The sequence below is a fragment of the Arvicanthis niloticus genome, chromosome 2 (genome assembly GCF_011762505.2).
Source record: "Arvicanthis niloticus isolate mArvNil1 chromosome 2, mArvNil1.pat.X, whole genome shotgun sequence".
Lineage (NCBI taxonomy): Eukaryota > Metazoa > Chordata > Mammalia > Rodentia > Muridae > Arvicanthis > Arvicanthis niloticus.
The window spans coordinates 16,300,189-16,316,278 of NC_047659.1; the positions used below are offsets into that span (position 1 = coordinate 16,300,189).

Here is a 16,090-nt window from a genome sequence, read left to right on the forward strand (position 1 = left end):
GAAAGTTTTTTAAAAAGCTGCCCCCTAGCTTGCAAAGGACAGAGATTAGAGTTCAAGCAGTGTGAGTATCAGACTCCATCCTCTTTATCTATTAAATTAACTTGGTGCCTACAATATACAATTGTAGCTACACAACTGTACTTTACTTATTCTACTATACACACACCAGAATATACATACTATTAAGTGCACGGCTCTATGAGTTTGAGCAACTACATACATCTTTGAAATCACTACTTCCACTGAGTTTTATTTTCAAGAAATATGTATGTATATACTCCCTTCAAAAATCATAATGTCATTACCTGAAAGCAACTGTAAGGGCCTTCAGAACTGAGCAGTTAGACCTCCCAGAGAACTGAGGACCCAGGTCAGAAAGACTCAAGAACTAGAGAGATGACTCAGATGTTAAAGACATGTGCTGCTCTTGGAGAGAACTTGAGTTCATTTCCTAGCACCTTCATCAGGCAGCTCACAACCACCTTTAATTCCAGTTCAAGAGGGATATGACACCCATGTTCCCCTTAGGTTCCTGCACCCAATGCACATTAATAATAATAATAGTAATAATAAATATTGTTGAAGAATATTAAAAGAACCAGCACTCAACAAGGTAAAATATACAGTAGCATACATTCAATTAAAACCTTTAGGGCATTCAATAAATTGGGAAAATACAACTCATAAAAAAATATAGCAATTAGAACTAGCAGAAATAACTTTCAAATAGTTACTAATAACTTCATTGTATCTATTCAAAACCTTAAGATACAGAAGATTCAAAACTGGTCTAAACTAAATTTCTTGAGATTAAAAAACAATTAAACCATGACTAATGGTTCTATCATATAACTGTAACTCCTTAGAAAGATGAAACATCACAAGTTCAAGAATTCAAGATTACTCAGAACAATTTGGTGAAACTGTCTCAAAGTAAAATATAAAAAAAGAAAAGAGATGGGCTGGAGAATCAGTTCAGTGGTAGAGCACTAGATTCATACAAATAAGGTTATACATTCAACCCTGAAAAATGTACTAAGTAGAATTAACAGCAGATTAAACTCTATAGAAGAAAAGACTAGTGAATTTAAAATACAACAAGCCACTGGGCATGAAAATGCATGTTTTTCAATCCCCACACTTAAGAGGCTGAGAGGAAAGATGGCCAGGCGTTAAGGCTAGGCTATATAGTGAGCTAAGCCAAGCTTTAGCTACAAAGGAAGACCTTGCCTCAGAAAAATAGAAGATGTAACAACAAAACCTATCTAAAATAAAGTGGGAACAGGAGGAGGAGACTTAAGGGTAAGCAAAACCTCACATTGACCCATGGGTCAACTGCATACCACCTAACATACTGGACTCTCCAAACAAGGTGAAATGAAAAAGAAAAAAAGCATCTGAAAGAAATAATAATGAAAAACATTCTAAATTTCATTGTAATTGCACAATCCAAAATCTCAGCCTTGAGCATGAAAACCCTGAAGAAAACAAGACATGTCAGATACAAAGTACTCAAGACTTGAGATCGAGTAATAAAAAGCAGCTACCAGGCATAAGGTAAGTGACATTCGTCTGTAATCCCAGCACTAGGAATACTTAAACAGGAGGATCACCATGAATTTGAAGCCAGTTTGGGCTACCTAGTGAGAATCTCTAAAAAAATATGATGGTGGTGCCGGTGGTGGTGGTGGTGGTGGTGGTGATGACGACAGATGTAAATATAGGAACTATACCAAGGAATAAACATGAAAAATGATAATTACATAAACAAAACAAAAAAAGACCCATAAACCCCTCAGTAATGCAGGTAGGCTCACTAAGAAATTCTACTAAACAAATAATGTCAATGAAATCCTCCCAAAAACTAAAAGAACAAACAATTCTCAATATATTTACAAGACCAGTTTTACCCTCATCCCAAAAGTACAGAAATAAAGATATGCACTATATCAGTCACAGAGACACAGAAACCTTAACAAAATATTAGCATACGGGTGGGCAGGTGTGGGCAATGAGATGGCTCAGCAGGTGAAGTAGGTAAAGGTACTTGTTACCAAGTCTGCCTCTCTGCATCTCTCTCTCTCTCTCTCTCTCTCTCTCTCTCTCTCTCTCTCTCTCTCTCTCTCTCTCTCTCTCTCTCTCATGCACATACACACACTAAATAATAAAATATTTTAATAAAAATTATTAGCAAATAGAATTCTACAATATTCATCCTGATCAAGTATGGTTTATTCCAGGAAAGCAAGGCTGGCTCAGTATTTGAAAATCAATATCACCTAATATTGATTAATATAACCCAATACTAATAGGCTGAATTGTGAATTATCAATTGATGCAGGAAAAAGCATTTGACAAAAATCAACACCACAATTTTTAAAACTTTAAAAACCTAAAAGAAACCTTCCTCATCCTGATAAAGGACATCTATCAAAAACCTGCATTAGGAGCTGGAGAAAGAGTTCAGCAGATAAGAACACTGACTGTTCTTCCAGAGAACCTGGGTTCATTTCCTAGCACTCATATGGCAATTCACAACCATTTGTAACTCCAGTTCCTAAGGATCCAACATCCTCTTTTGGCTTCTGTGGACACTAGGAGTGTACATGGTATACAGTCATACATGCAAGCAAAACACTCATACGCATAAAATCAGACTGGAATTAAAAACAGCACCAACAAAAGAACACTGCAGGTAATAGTATAAAGTTAAAAGCTGAATCTGTTCCATAATTGGGAACGGCACAAGGAAATCCCTCTTTCATTCCATTGGAGAGCTTGGGAAGAAAGGAGAAGGGACAAGGTGAAGGGAGGAAGAGAAATAAGCTTGTCTCTACAGACAACACAGTCTAGAAGAGACTTTGATATTAAAGGTGAGGTTATTTCACCACCACCACCCCCCTTTGCCTGTCTACTGTTCTTCCATTTCTATCTAATCTTTAGAGAGTTCCTCCTATCGATCCTTCCCCAAAGGAATCCAAAAGTCTCCACCATCAAACTGGGTTGTTACGAATACATGGGACTCCAAAAGAACAAGCGGGAGAAGAGGAGTGGGAGGGTGGACACAACACTGATGAATTTTATTACATCAAAATTAAGGTTCTCTGTTCAACAAGGGGAGCAAGTGGAGAAACTGCTTTAAAATTCAGACATTTTGTCTATCTGGTTACTTTCCCCTCCTGGAACTTGGAACAAGCTCTCCAGCAATATTTGATTTTAACATCAGCTCACAGAATATGATTGTTCTATGCAAACAGTTTGAGAATGACTATAAATGCATCCATTTTTTAAAAACAAAATGCAAGAGCCTCCTTCCCAGTCTAAAAATAAAAGGCAACTGGACACCTGACAAACTTAAGTCATTCTCCCCTCCCCCAGAGTCCATCTGAGTCCCAGAGATGAGGTGGCCCCAGGACTGGTTCTGGAGCTCAGAACTGAGAGCTGCTTTGACCATCTTGGACACTTTGAGACTGAGGGTTCCTGGTTTCCAAAGACTCTGAGACTGAGGTTCTGAAATGAGGCCTAAAAAACTGTTAAGCCTACCCCCCCCCCCCAATGATGTGCATTACTAGCCAGTTTGAAAAACTCTTTGTTAAATCAGTGTTTAAAACTGACAGAGAAGCAATGAGAGGCCACATGAAGTAGAGAGAACACATGGGGATGGAGGGAGATGAAAAAGCCAAATTGAGTCTCTGTTTTCTGAGAGACCTAAAGAGGGGTCATGGGGCCTTGGGGATGCCAAGTGATTGTACAACCTCAACTCCAGAGTGTTTCAGTATCAATGCTCCATGCCCCCTTCCTAGATACGTAAAGTGTCTGCTGCCTCCAAAAATATTAACAAAAGGGGAGAAACTTAATTTTCAATCAAATCTTCTGCTATGTTAGGTCTGCTTACTCATCTAAGATCACAAAATACTCATTTCTAACTTGTAATATTTTTATTTTTCATTTCATTTCCTGCTCTAGCTTTACTCTCATACAGTATTTAGCTACAGCTGTTCAAATCTATTGGTACAAATAAGGGAATCTTAGTCCAAACCCAAAGACCTTCAATCTCAATTTGGAAAATAAGAGACAAACTTGCAAAGAAATCCTTCAGGGGAAGAGTTGCAACAAAAGCCAAGAGTTTGTATTGTAAAATACCAAGAGGTACAGATGAAGGGATGCAGGCTAAAATGGTGGAAAATGTTTGTGTGGGTTCTAGGCAAGCTGGTAAGTCTAAATGTGGACAGGTGCTAACTGACTAGAACATGGTCTGAAGGACTCTCCTCTATAGGATCCAATGCCCTCAACTCTAAGCAAAGCACAATATCATTCTAAGTCTTTTACCTACTTATAAAATATTAAATAACATTAATATGAAGATTTGTGATTTAGGTCAATTTAAATGCTAACTTCCCAAAATCCTAACCAGTAAAAGTCCCGCCAAATAGAACTTTTTATTTTCCATGACTGAATGGTTTTTGTTATGGTGCTGTTGGTGGTGTGGGATTTTTCACTTTTTGTTTGTTTTGGTTTGGTTAGTTTTTTGAGACAGGTTCTCATGTGGCTCAGGCTTGCCTCAAACTCACTGTATAGCCACCTAACACCTTGAACTTCGCATCGTTTTCCTCTACCTCCCAAGGGGTAGGATTACAGACATAGACCAACATGCCCAGCTTATATGGTGCTGGCTGAACCCATGGCTTCACACAATGTGCTGGTCTGAATAAGAACAGTCCCCCATAGGCTCGTATATTTAAATGTTTAGTCACCAAGGAGTAGAAGGAACTCTTTGATAGAATTAGAAGGATTAGGGGTTATAGCCTTATTGGAGTAGGTATGGCCTTGTTGGAAGGTAGTGTGTCACTAAGCATGGCCTTTGAGGTTTCAAAAGCCCATGCCAGGACACCAAAAAATAAGGCCCTTTAAATAACATGAGCGAAGTTCACATAAACTCACACACTCAGCTGCATGCATATGCCTGCATGAGCCTGTAGCTCTGCATATATAGTATGGCTTCCAGTTTAGTGCTTCTATAGGATTCCTGAGTGTGGGGAAAGAGTGGGTCTCTGATTCTTGCACCTTCTCTTGGGCTCTTTTCCTTTTGTTGGCTTGTCTTGTCCAACATTGATGTGATAAATTTTATTTTATTTTGCTATATTTTATTATTATCTCTTAGAAAATTGTCCTTGTCTAATAAAAGACAGAAAAGGATCCAGTGGGGAAGGGAAGAAGATAGGGGGGAACTTGCAGGAGTACAGGGAGAGGAAACAATTATCAGGATATATTATGTAACCAAGAAAAATATGTATCTGTTTTAAATAAATAGGTGGGGAGCCCATTTCTCTCCCAGTTCTCAGGAGCCCAGTTCTCTCTCTGCTTGCAGATCAGGATGTAACTCTCAGCTACTTCTCCAGTACAGACCAGCCTTCCCCTATGCTTCCTGCCTCTGAAACTTTAAGCCAGCCCCCAACTAAATGCTTTATAAGAGTTGGCTTGGTCATGCTGTCACTTCACAGCAATAGAAAAGTGACTAAGAAACACATGCTAGTCAAGCATACTACCAACTATGATTTCCTCAGACTAAATATTCCACAGATTCAAATCCAAAAGGTTCAGAGTATAAGAAACAGAAAACAAAGCAAACATACAAGACAGGTGTGTTTATTACCAATTATACTGATGGAAAACAAGGGTATGGGTCAGTTAGGGTCAAGAGTAAGGCCACTGGAACTAGAATCCAGGCCATTGGCTCCAAAATCCCAGGCTCCTAACTGACATGCTACAGCCTAGGATGTCACTGCACAATATAAAAACCAAAGGCAAAAGTATAAATTCCCAATGCATTCAGAAGTTTAAAAACAAGAAAAGAGAATAATCAAAGCATGACATGAAAGACTATTTGCAGTTCATCCTCAGAGAGACCCTTCAACCTTACCTGCCCACCACCCCTGCCATAGTCATTTTGAGCTTCCCATCAGGACTAGCCCACTCATGTGCCTTGTGCCTGTATTATCACCTATTAAGCTATTTGAGAAGGACTAGCTCAAAATGAGCAATGTTAGCAAACCTTGCTTTGCTTTATCCCTGAATTCCCAAGCCCCTAACAAAAGGACAGGCTTTTGACAAGCACTTGGTAAGTTTGTTATCTACTATACTATTTCACTTGAAGGCTTCACTGTATTTTGCAGAAGTTTTTATTTTAAGCATATGGATATTTTCCTGTCTATATGTATATGCAACATGAGTGCATTGTCTGGCCACAGAGACCAGATGAGGATATCAGATCACCTGAAACTAGAGTTACAGACAGTTGTGAGTTACCACGTAGGTGCTGGGAACCCAGGTCCCCTTCAAGAGCAGCAAGTGCTCTCAACCACTGACCTCTCTCCAGCCCAAATATATTACACTTAAGTGTATATACTCACCCTCAATTTGTCTATATGACAATACTATAAGTTAAAGAGTATCTGTACCATTTTATTAGTCATTGTTCTAGGGCTGGGAATTTGTCCTAATGGAGAATGGGTTTGCTGGTTAAGCATGACAACCCAAGTTCAATTCCCCAGCAGCCACATAAAAGCCAGGCAGAGTACTGTATATTTGTGACGCCTCCCCAGTACTAGGAGTGGACAGACAGACAGATGGGTCCTGGGTGATTGCTGGCCAGCCAGCCAGCCTAGTTGAAACAGTGTACTTCAGGCTCAATGAGAAGCCCTATCTCAAAAAAAAAAAAAAAAAGGCAAAGAGCAATAGAAAAGAATTAGCAGCATCAACCTCTGACCTCCACATGAACACACTACAAGCACACCTGTATACACATGTGTACATATACATACACTGTCCTATAGAAATTAAAACAGTAGCTTGCCTCTAGAGAGGTAGTACAAACTCAAACATAAAACTTCCTTCAAAGTGAATATTTTTGATCAGTTTTCCTGCCTTCAAATATCTTCTATTTCTTAACAGTATCTTTTTCAGGATGCATCTAGACCACTGTATGGCAAGTTGAAAACACTTAAAAGAGATTTGCTGAATGAGTGGGTAAGTGAATAACAAATGCTACTCCTCTCTGGAGGCTTCTCTTGACTCCCTTACAAAACCCAGTTGTTCTTTCCACATCCTCACATGGCTCATTTTCAAAGCTTTATGATATGGCTTCCCAGGTGGTATGCTATGCTATCTACTTACACATACATATGTAATATTACCCACTAGACTGGCAACCTTGCATTTGCTTTATCCCTGAATTCCCAAGCCCCTAACAAAAGGACTGGCTTTTAACAAGCACTCAGTAAGTTTGTTAACTGAATGAAATTCCCTGAGGAGAGCGATGAGTAAGCAACCCATGATTCATATTAAAACTTCTTTTTCCTGGAGAAATAAACAATATTCAGAGCTGTGATACACTCAACCATGCACTCTATAAATATTTCTAGGTTTCAACTATCATCCGAAGCATCTAAATTTAACTCATTCAACACATACTTATGAGTAATCTAAATACATACAGATAATGGCTCTTAAGAAGCTTACAGCCCAGTCAGGGAGACAAAACATAATAAAATATGAAAGAAAACAGGCAATTGTGAGTACTGTCATAAGAAAATACACAACTGGGGTCCAAGTAATTGGTAAAACCAAATGCTGGGGGTTTGCAATTGAAGTCCATGGTCCAGGTTATCTATGGACAGTCTACACTGAAGGAACAAGGTCCTTCATGGTCTGCAACAAAATGAGGAAAATGAACACTACAGAGTGTTTTTTACATGAAGTATTTAATTCAATTATAAAACCCCTGCTAAATCTGACATCTTCCTCCTGCCCTTGTAATATTAATATAGATATATAAAACTTTTTTCAAAAATTTTTACAAGAAAATATGTATAATTTCTTTTCAAAAATTTTGGAGACAGGAGATAATTGTTTTTGCATGACTCTATTTTCAAGTTTTTGTTGATACAAACTTTCCAAACACTCACAGGAGCATCCTGAAGAGATAGGACATGAAGTAAACATTTCAAGATCTGGCCTGATGGAGTAGATTATAAGATAGAGACAACCGTGAGCAAAACTGTGGTTCCCCATATAGATGCCCATGAAGATGTGGGTGCCAAGAAGATGTAGATGCCATGAAGATATGGATGCCCTTGAAGATGTGGGTGCCCATGAAGATGTGGGTGCCCGTGAAGATGTGGGTGCCCGTGAAGATGTGGGTGCCCGTGAAGATGTGGGTGCCCTTGAAGATGTGGGTGCCCTTGAAGATGTGGGTGCCCTTGAAGATATGGGTGCCCGTGAAGATGTGGGTGCCCGTGAAGATGTGGATGCCCATGAAGAAGCTATTGCACGGGACCTAAATCAACCTGATTGCAAACTGAAAAACCTACAGCTGCAAATGCTGCTGTGGCAATCTGCCAGTATTAAGTACCCTCTGACCCCATAGTAAACAACCATAAATAATGGATTTTCCCCATCTCCTCAGTTCCCCATCTCTTCAGTTCCTCATTTCCTCAGGTATATTAAGTAGCTTGCAAGAAATGAAGAAGATTCAAAAGAATGAAGAGGAATGAATATAGTAAGATAATCAAAATATAAAGACTAGTCTGTTCCCAAAAGTTATTGTTTTAATTGGGCTTCAACTTGAAGAGGAAAAGGTTTGTTTCTTCTTACAAGCCTGAAGAGAAGTCAAAGCAAGGAACTCAAGGCAGGAATCTAGAAGCAGAAACTGAAGCAGAGTCCACGGAGAAATACTGCTAGTTGGCTTGCCTACAGGCCAAGTTGGGGGAGGCATTTTCTTAGTTGCGGTTTCTTCCTCCCAGATGATTCTAGCTTGTGTCAAGTTGACCAAAAATAAATAAATAAATAGATAGGTAGGTAGGTAGATAGATAAATAGATAAATAAATAATTTTAAACAAAAAAACTAACTAGCAGATAATCCAGTGCAAGCTTCATTCTGCTCTGTTAAGGCTCCGGGAATACCAGCAAAACTAAGATTCAGCCTAAGGTGGTAATGGTTAATTTTCACTGTTAGTTTAACTAGATTTAGACTCACTCAAGACCTTCCCAATGCTGTGCTTTTTAATACAGTTCTTCATGTTGTGGTGACCCCCAGCAATAAAATTATTTTTGTTGCTACTTCATAATTGTAATTTTGCCACTGTTATAAATTGTAATGTAAATGTCTGTGTTTTCTGATGATCTTAGGTGAACCCTGTGAAAGAGTTGATCAACCCCAAAGGGTTAAGAACAGCTGATGTAAGAGCTGAACAGATTAACTGAGAATAAAGATCTGCCCTGCATGTAGGTAGTACTACCCACTAGGCTAAGGAAACAGGTGAAAAGGGAAAAGAAGAAAGCCAGCAGAGCATGGGCCTTCCCCTCTTCTCCCTGCTTCTTGGTCCTCCATAACGTGAAAGCCTCCTTCATATGCTCAGCTACCATGACCTGAGCTGCTCCATCATGCATTCCTCACCACACCAGATTGAGGGCCTCTGAAACGACAAGTCAAGGCCAATCTTTCCTTCTTAAGTCACTTCTGTCAGGTACTACTTCATAGCAGTGCAAAAATAACTAATCCTGGTAGAAAGTATAACTAAGAATTCTTTCCTACCATTTTAAACAGAGACTATGAAACTGACTAGAAAGAAACCCATGTGTATGTATCTCAAGAACTGAAATAAAACCACTTGTCTCAAAATGTGACACTCAGAAAAAAATATTCCTGCAAGCTTACAAGACTGCTACTAAATGGTCAAAAAAAAAAAAAAAATTCCTCAACCTAAAACTAAATTTGAAGTGCTGCCCAACTAAAAGTGGCCACTATTAAATACATACATATATACACACATATATATAGACACACACAGACATGTGTATACATGTATACACATATATATGTAATGATAATAAAGAAACAATACCATCAATAAAAGACTCAAATCAAGCCCCAAAGAGAATCAAATCAGCCCCAAAACTAATGTGAGGCCAGCTAACTGCAACTCAAGGAGAGAAACAGGTCTCGAAGAGAAGAATTTTCTCTCCAAGAAGAGGAAATGCATCTTCTCCTCCCACGCTAGACTCAGACTATAGATGGAGATATGAGGATGCACAAAGGTACAGCCGAACAGGGCTAAAAAAACATCCAGCACTGTCTGCCATGACCAAAACTGAAGGATGGGGAAAGAGCACAGATGGAAGCTCAACTCCAGAGCTCACCTCTGAATGAGGTGACAGCATATTAGGGTTCAGTGTCTGCTACAACTTCACTAATAAGACTGCCAGTCTTTCTTCATTTTCACCAGCATATCAGGAGTGTGCAAACTTTCGCATTGTACTTTTAATTGGCATTTTCCTAACAAATAGTGATACTGAGAAGTTTTTCATGTGCTTATTTACCATAATGTGCTTATCTTCCTTAATTATGTCTATTCAGATCTTGGGTTGTTGATCTTAGCAAGTCATAGCCAATGCAATATATGTTATATATGAAGGAAGCAGTAAAAATTCTAAGAGCTAGTAAAATATGTGAGATTTTTAGACATCTATAGTTTCTTTTCATTATTTTAATGGCATATTTTGAAAAGCAAAAGATTTTATTTTTTAAGGCTTTTTTTATTTTAATGACTGAGCCATGTGAGGCCACACCCAGGCCACTATCTATGTACAGACACGAGGTTAGCTTTATTTCTTGGTCTCTTCCTCCTTGGACAGAGTCTTGATGACCACTTCCTTCTTGGCCTGGAGGCGCTCCTCCCAGTGCATCCTTGGTCTTAGACCTGCAAGCTATAGCCTGATCAGTCAGTAGCTTCTTGCAGGCCTTGTCTGCCTTCAGTCTGTGGATATGCTCCATGAGAATCCACTTGTTTTTGTTTTGAATCCGCTTGCTTTGAAAGTCAAACACTCCCTTTGAACTTCAGGTACAGGCTGTGATACACAGGGCAGTCAGTCTTCTTAGATTCCCAGTATCTCCTGAGAAGCTGGCACACGATCCTCAATCTTTCACCTTCTCAGGCATCCGAGCATTGGCAGGACCCTTCCTCTTCCCTATGTCCATATGCCTGCCCTTACGTCGGGCCAAGGTGTTTTTCCGGCAGCGAGCATGGGAATGGACAGTCAAAGGCTTCCGGATAATCAGCCCATCTTTGATCAGCTTCCTGATCTGCTGATCAGAGTTGGCATTGGCAATCTCATTGGCCACATTGAGATCCAACCAGACCTGCCTTTTACCACAGTGGAGGACACTAGAGGCAAGCCTCTTCTGTAGTCTGAGCATACTCATGGCTGCAAACTGCAAATTGTATTTTTGATAAGGCCCAAATTATTCTCTTATAATTTACATTTTGTATTTACTTAATGTAAATTTGAAGCTGAAGAGATAGCCCAGTGGTTAAGAACTTGTTGACCTTACAAGAAGGCTGTAGTTCAGTTCCCAGCATCTACATTGGGTAACTCACAACCACCTCCAGCTCCAGGAAATCCAATGTGCTCTTCTGGCCTTGGTGGACACACACACACACACACACACACACACACACACACACACACACACACACACAAATAAATAAATAAATATAAAAATAAATATTTTTTAAAATTAAAGTTAGCATTAGTTTAGAATAGGAGAGGGGGATAAAGAGGAAGGAGGTATCAAAGACAATGCTTTCTGCATTGATTTAGTAAATGGGCACCTATCATCTAAACTATCTCCTCAAAGGACATCAACAACCCACCATGAAACCAAGTTGCCCTTGTTAGATTCCTACTTCCATTAAGCACACAGACTACTAAAATCTGTCCCTTCCCCTCAATTCAAACCTTGAATCTCACTTTGCTCTACTCAGTCTTAATTCTCACAACTTCAGCTCTTTCACCCATGCCAATAATTTCTAAATATCTACCTTCGCTACCGAAGAACAGTAGCACGGCAGTGGCAGCCAACACTTATTAACAGCCTTACTATGTGGCAGGCTCTAAACTATTTTCTAGCTGTATGTCGTATATTTTTAGTTATCATTAGTTATCACTCAAACAAATCTATCCCTCAAGAACAAGGCTAGTTCTTCCTTCTCACTTATTAGTTTCTACAGAAAGAGATAAACAAATGCTGGTCCCCATCCCTGAGATAGGGTACCAATAATAGGTATACAAGTCCACCAAGATCCAACTTTGGGAACCAGTAAATTTCCTGGGCTTTCTTAACAGAACATGGGTGACCTGAAAGCAGCCATACTAATATGAGTCTCAACCCAGCATGGATGATTTCTCCTTAGATGCATGAATTGTTTACTTCAGTTAATCTTCCATCCTCTGTATAGCCTGGGCTTCTCATGAGACCACAAGACCACATGCAGGTAGGGTAGAAGTGTATAAAGCTGGCAGAGACTTCTCAGGTGAGGGTCTCATGACCCTATCTAACCCCTCCTATGAGACAGGGTCAATATGCTCAAGAGACACTCTTGAGTAGTCACAGCTGCTTCTGATGAAAATGATAGTGGCAGTTGTGCTCAGAGAACAGCATTCAATAGCTCACCAATGGGAAGATGTGGTCTGTCTTCATTTATTCCAGCTTCTTGTCCCTCTCTCACAGTCAATTAATTTAATGATTCTCCAATAAACTTTCCAGAAGTCCTGGAGGTTTTAGACATAGATTAAGGTCCAAAATGGCCTTTTTCCAATTTACATTTTAAAATAAGGTAATATAATTTAAAATTTTCTTACTGCAAGTTGTTCCTAACCCATTCTCACCTGTTCCTCTCTATTCTGAAATACAATATAAAATAGCATCTCATTTAGAGAGAAAATGTAGTTTGAAGTTTAAAGTATAAATATTTCATAGCATTACACAGAATACCATGATGCTGAGATATTCCACCACCTGAGCATACTTAAGCAGCACTGAACTAATAATTTGCAACTTATATTCTGCTAAATTATTCTTGCCTATGCAATGTGAAACTTTTCCTATGAGGAAGTCAGACCAAGGTGGAAGGTCAGTCCAATTTACCTGAGAAAATACTAAGAAGTAGGTCACCAGGACACCATAAATTTCTTCCCCCTTAATTCCCATCCTAACTACCCATCCTGTAGTGCCAACCAGCAGACAGGTAGACAGAAGCAACTTTCAGTGGTGAGTGGACGAGTGGCTGGGTTTTATATTCTGGTCACAACAATCAAAACAACCTGGACTACTCTTCCCAGCTAGATGAGCACATTCTAGATCACCATTCTCTGATGATGCTCAGTGTTTTCTGCACAGATACAGTATAACAACACAGGCCAAAACAAAAACAACGTACTTAGAATCCCAAAGAGAATTGCTAAATTGATTTACTTGAGTTTGATCTCCAGAACCCACATAGTGAAAGAAGAGAATTCCAGAAAATCTGACCTCTGACCACTACACATATACCATGGCAAGTGCACGTGTACACACACACACCACACATAAATATTATAAATGTTTTAAAAAGTCAACATCAGCCAGGTATGATGGCACAATTCTTTAATCTCAGCACTCAGGAGGCAGAGAAAGGCAGATCTGAGTTTGAGGCCAGTTTTAATTCTAAAAGTTCCCCATGGACAGTAACATGACACTTAACACAATCAACATAGTCATTTGCTCCAGAAAATCTCAATTGTTTTATACCCTTCCTTCCCCTATGGTCCATATCTCCGGGCATTCTTAATTGTGTGTGTGTGTGTGTGTGTGTGTGTGTGTGTGTGTGTGTGTGTGGTCCTGGGTACCTTGCAAGTACTCTACATCCCCCCAAAAAAGTTGAGGGGAGCCGGGCGGTGGTGGCGCACGCCTTTAATCCCAGCACTTGGGAGGCAGAGGCAGGCGGATTTCTGAGTTCGAGAGATGAGCCTGGTCTACAGAGTGAGTTCCAGGACAGCCATGGCTACACAGAGAAACCCTGTCTCGAAAAAAAAAAAAAAAAGTGTGCACTACTATGCCCAGGGTCACTCAAGAACCATTTCAAGTTTGAGTTAAAAAGGATATGATAAAAGCAAATAATGTAAGGAAAAAATAAAACCAGAAAAAAATGGACTAGGAAATCCAGGAAGAAGAAAGGAAGAAAAAGAATACTATTTTAGGAAACAAGATCTCCCAAGGAAATGGCAGACTTTACTGTCTTGCACAAATAAATGTGAAACTGTTTAAATATAGACATGAAGCTAATAATAAAGGTAGGACTAAGATAATGTTAACTTCTGAATGAACTGTAAGAAAAGTTCACTAGGCCCTACTGTTAAGATTCTTCTCCAAATAGGAAAAAAATATTATTCTAATGCCTCATATGCCCTAATAGAATTAAATTCTTATTTTTAAATATTCACAACAAACATTCTACTTCTAGAATTAAGACAAAGATGAAGCATTGAAAACTTGGCTCTGGTCATACATCAAAACTTAAATAATGGCATATTCCTATCATTTCAACACTCATGAGGCAGAGGCAGGAGGATCATAAATGCAAGGCCAGTCTGGGCTACATAAGTGAAATCCTGTCTCAAAACACTAAAATAAATAAATACATTTTTAAAAATCAAGTTATCACATAAAGTATAAGTCTAGCTTACAGAATATAGACCAGCAAGCCTAGGTAATACTTCTCCCTGCCTTACAAATTATTAAATCAAAAGACACTGATTCAATCCCAGCACTTGGGAGGCAGAGGCAGGTGGATTTCTGAGTTCCAGGCCGGCCTGGTCTACAGAGAGTGAGTTCCAGGACAGCAGGGCTATACAGAGAAACCCTGTCTCAAAAAAAAAAAAAAAAAAAAAAAAAAAAAAAAAAAAAAAAAAGACACTGATTCAGAAACAATAAAGAGGTTTTAAGTATAATTACCCAATAGCATAATTAACATAATATAGAAAACAGGGGAAAAAGACTGGGGATAATATGGTTCCTGAAGGCTCTCAGTTCAATTCTTAGGACAAAAGAAGAAAGAAAAGGAAGAGAAGAAAAGGAAAAAAGAAGGAGGGGAGAAGGAAGGGAAGGAGGAAAGAAGTTAAAAAGGAAGGAAAACAAAATACAAAGAGAAAGGCACTGTAAAGGCACTCAATTTCCATCTTAGGGAATCGTTAGTTACTGTCTGAGATATATTAACAGACAGATTTATCTAGGGTTAGGGGTGAATCAACACAACTAAAAATAGGATTGGTTAACAAGAGTTTGTCTCCAAATAGGACTGGAAAAGAGCAGGGTAGAGGGCTTGTTCTTCATGAACTTATAAAAGATTTGATTTTGTGTACTTAAAACTTTGATTTAAAAAATTTTTGAGACAGTCTCAGATTTTCCCAACAAGCCTCCAACTCACTATATAGCAGAAGATGACCTTGAACTTCTGATCTTCCTGCAGTAATCTACTGAGTACTAGGATTAAAGATACACACCAGAGCACCTCTTCTGTGCCATACTGAGGACCAAACCCATGCCAGGCAAGCACTCTACTGCGTTATATCTCCAGACCAATCAAAACACCATATAGGGTCTGACACAAATATATCCTGTTAACAAAGCTATAAGTTTAACAGCACTTCTATGACAGTGTGAGTTAACACAAATCATGTGGAAAAGAACTTCTAGCAAAATTACAGAATGACTTACTGTTTTTCTTCCAGCACTGGGGGTCAAGCCAAAAGTTTTGGGCATGCCACCCAAGTTTCAACAATGAGCTACAATATCCCTAGTCCTAAACTTTCATTTGACCCACTACTCCATCCTAAAAAAGTTCAATATACACACTATACTCAAGAATATTTAATTCTGCAGCATTTGTTAACTTAAATAATCATCATATGAGACAGACTGAATAAACCATGGTCCACCTACTTAATGGAATACTATGCTGTGTATAGAGAAGGAAGGATAGTTTCTATGCATTGCTAACAACCATCTCTTTACAGGATGAGAAAAAGTCAAAAGAGAATTTGAAGGCCTGACATGAAAATGCATAAATATATAACATGTTTGCCTTTTGTATTCACTTTTAGTGGAATGACAAATAAAAGTCTAAAATCAAACTAGTTACCCATGGAGAGGAGAAGCAAAGGGGAATGGGGCAGGGATACTTTCAGGAATATACCTCTTCTGCAGCTTTATCT

General features: G+C 39.0%; 1 protein-coding gene and 1 pseudogene across 5 annotated transcripts in view; both read right to left on the reverse strand.

Annotated features, from left to right (window-relative positions):
- The window catches only part of Dennd1a (DENN domain containing 1A), a 463,938-nt gene that overhangs the window by 435,001 nt on the left and 12,847 nt on the right, over positions 1 to 16,090 (reverse strand). The gene's annotated exons all lie outside the window — the stretch shown is intronic.
- On the reverse strand, positions 10,664 to 14,676 carry LOC117703491 (large ribosomal subunit protein eL19 pseudogene; annotated as a pseudogene).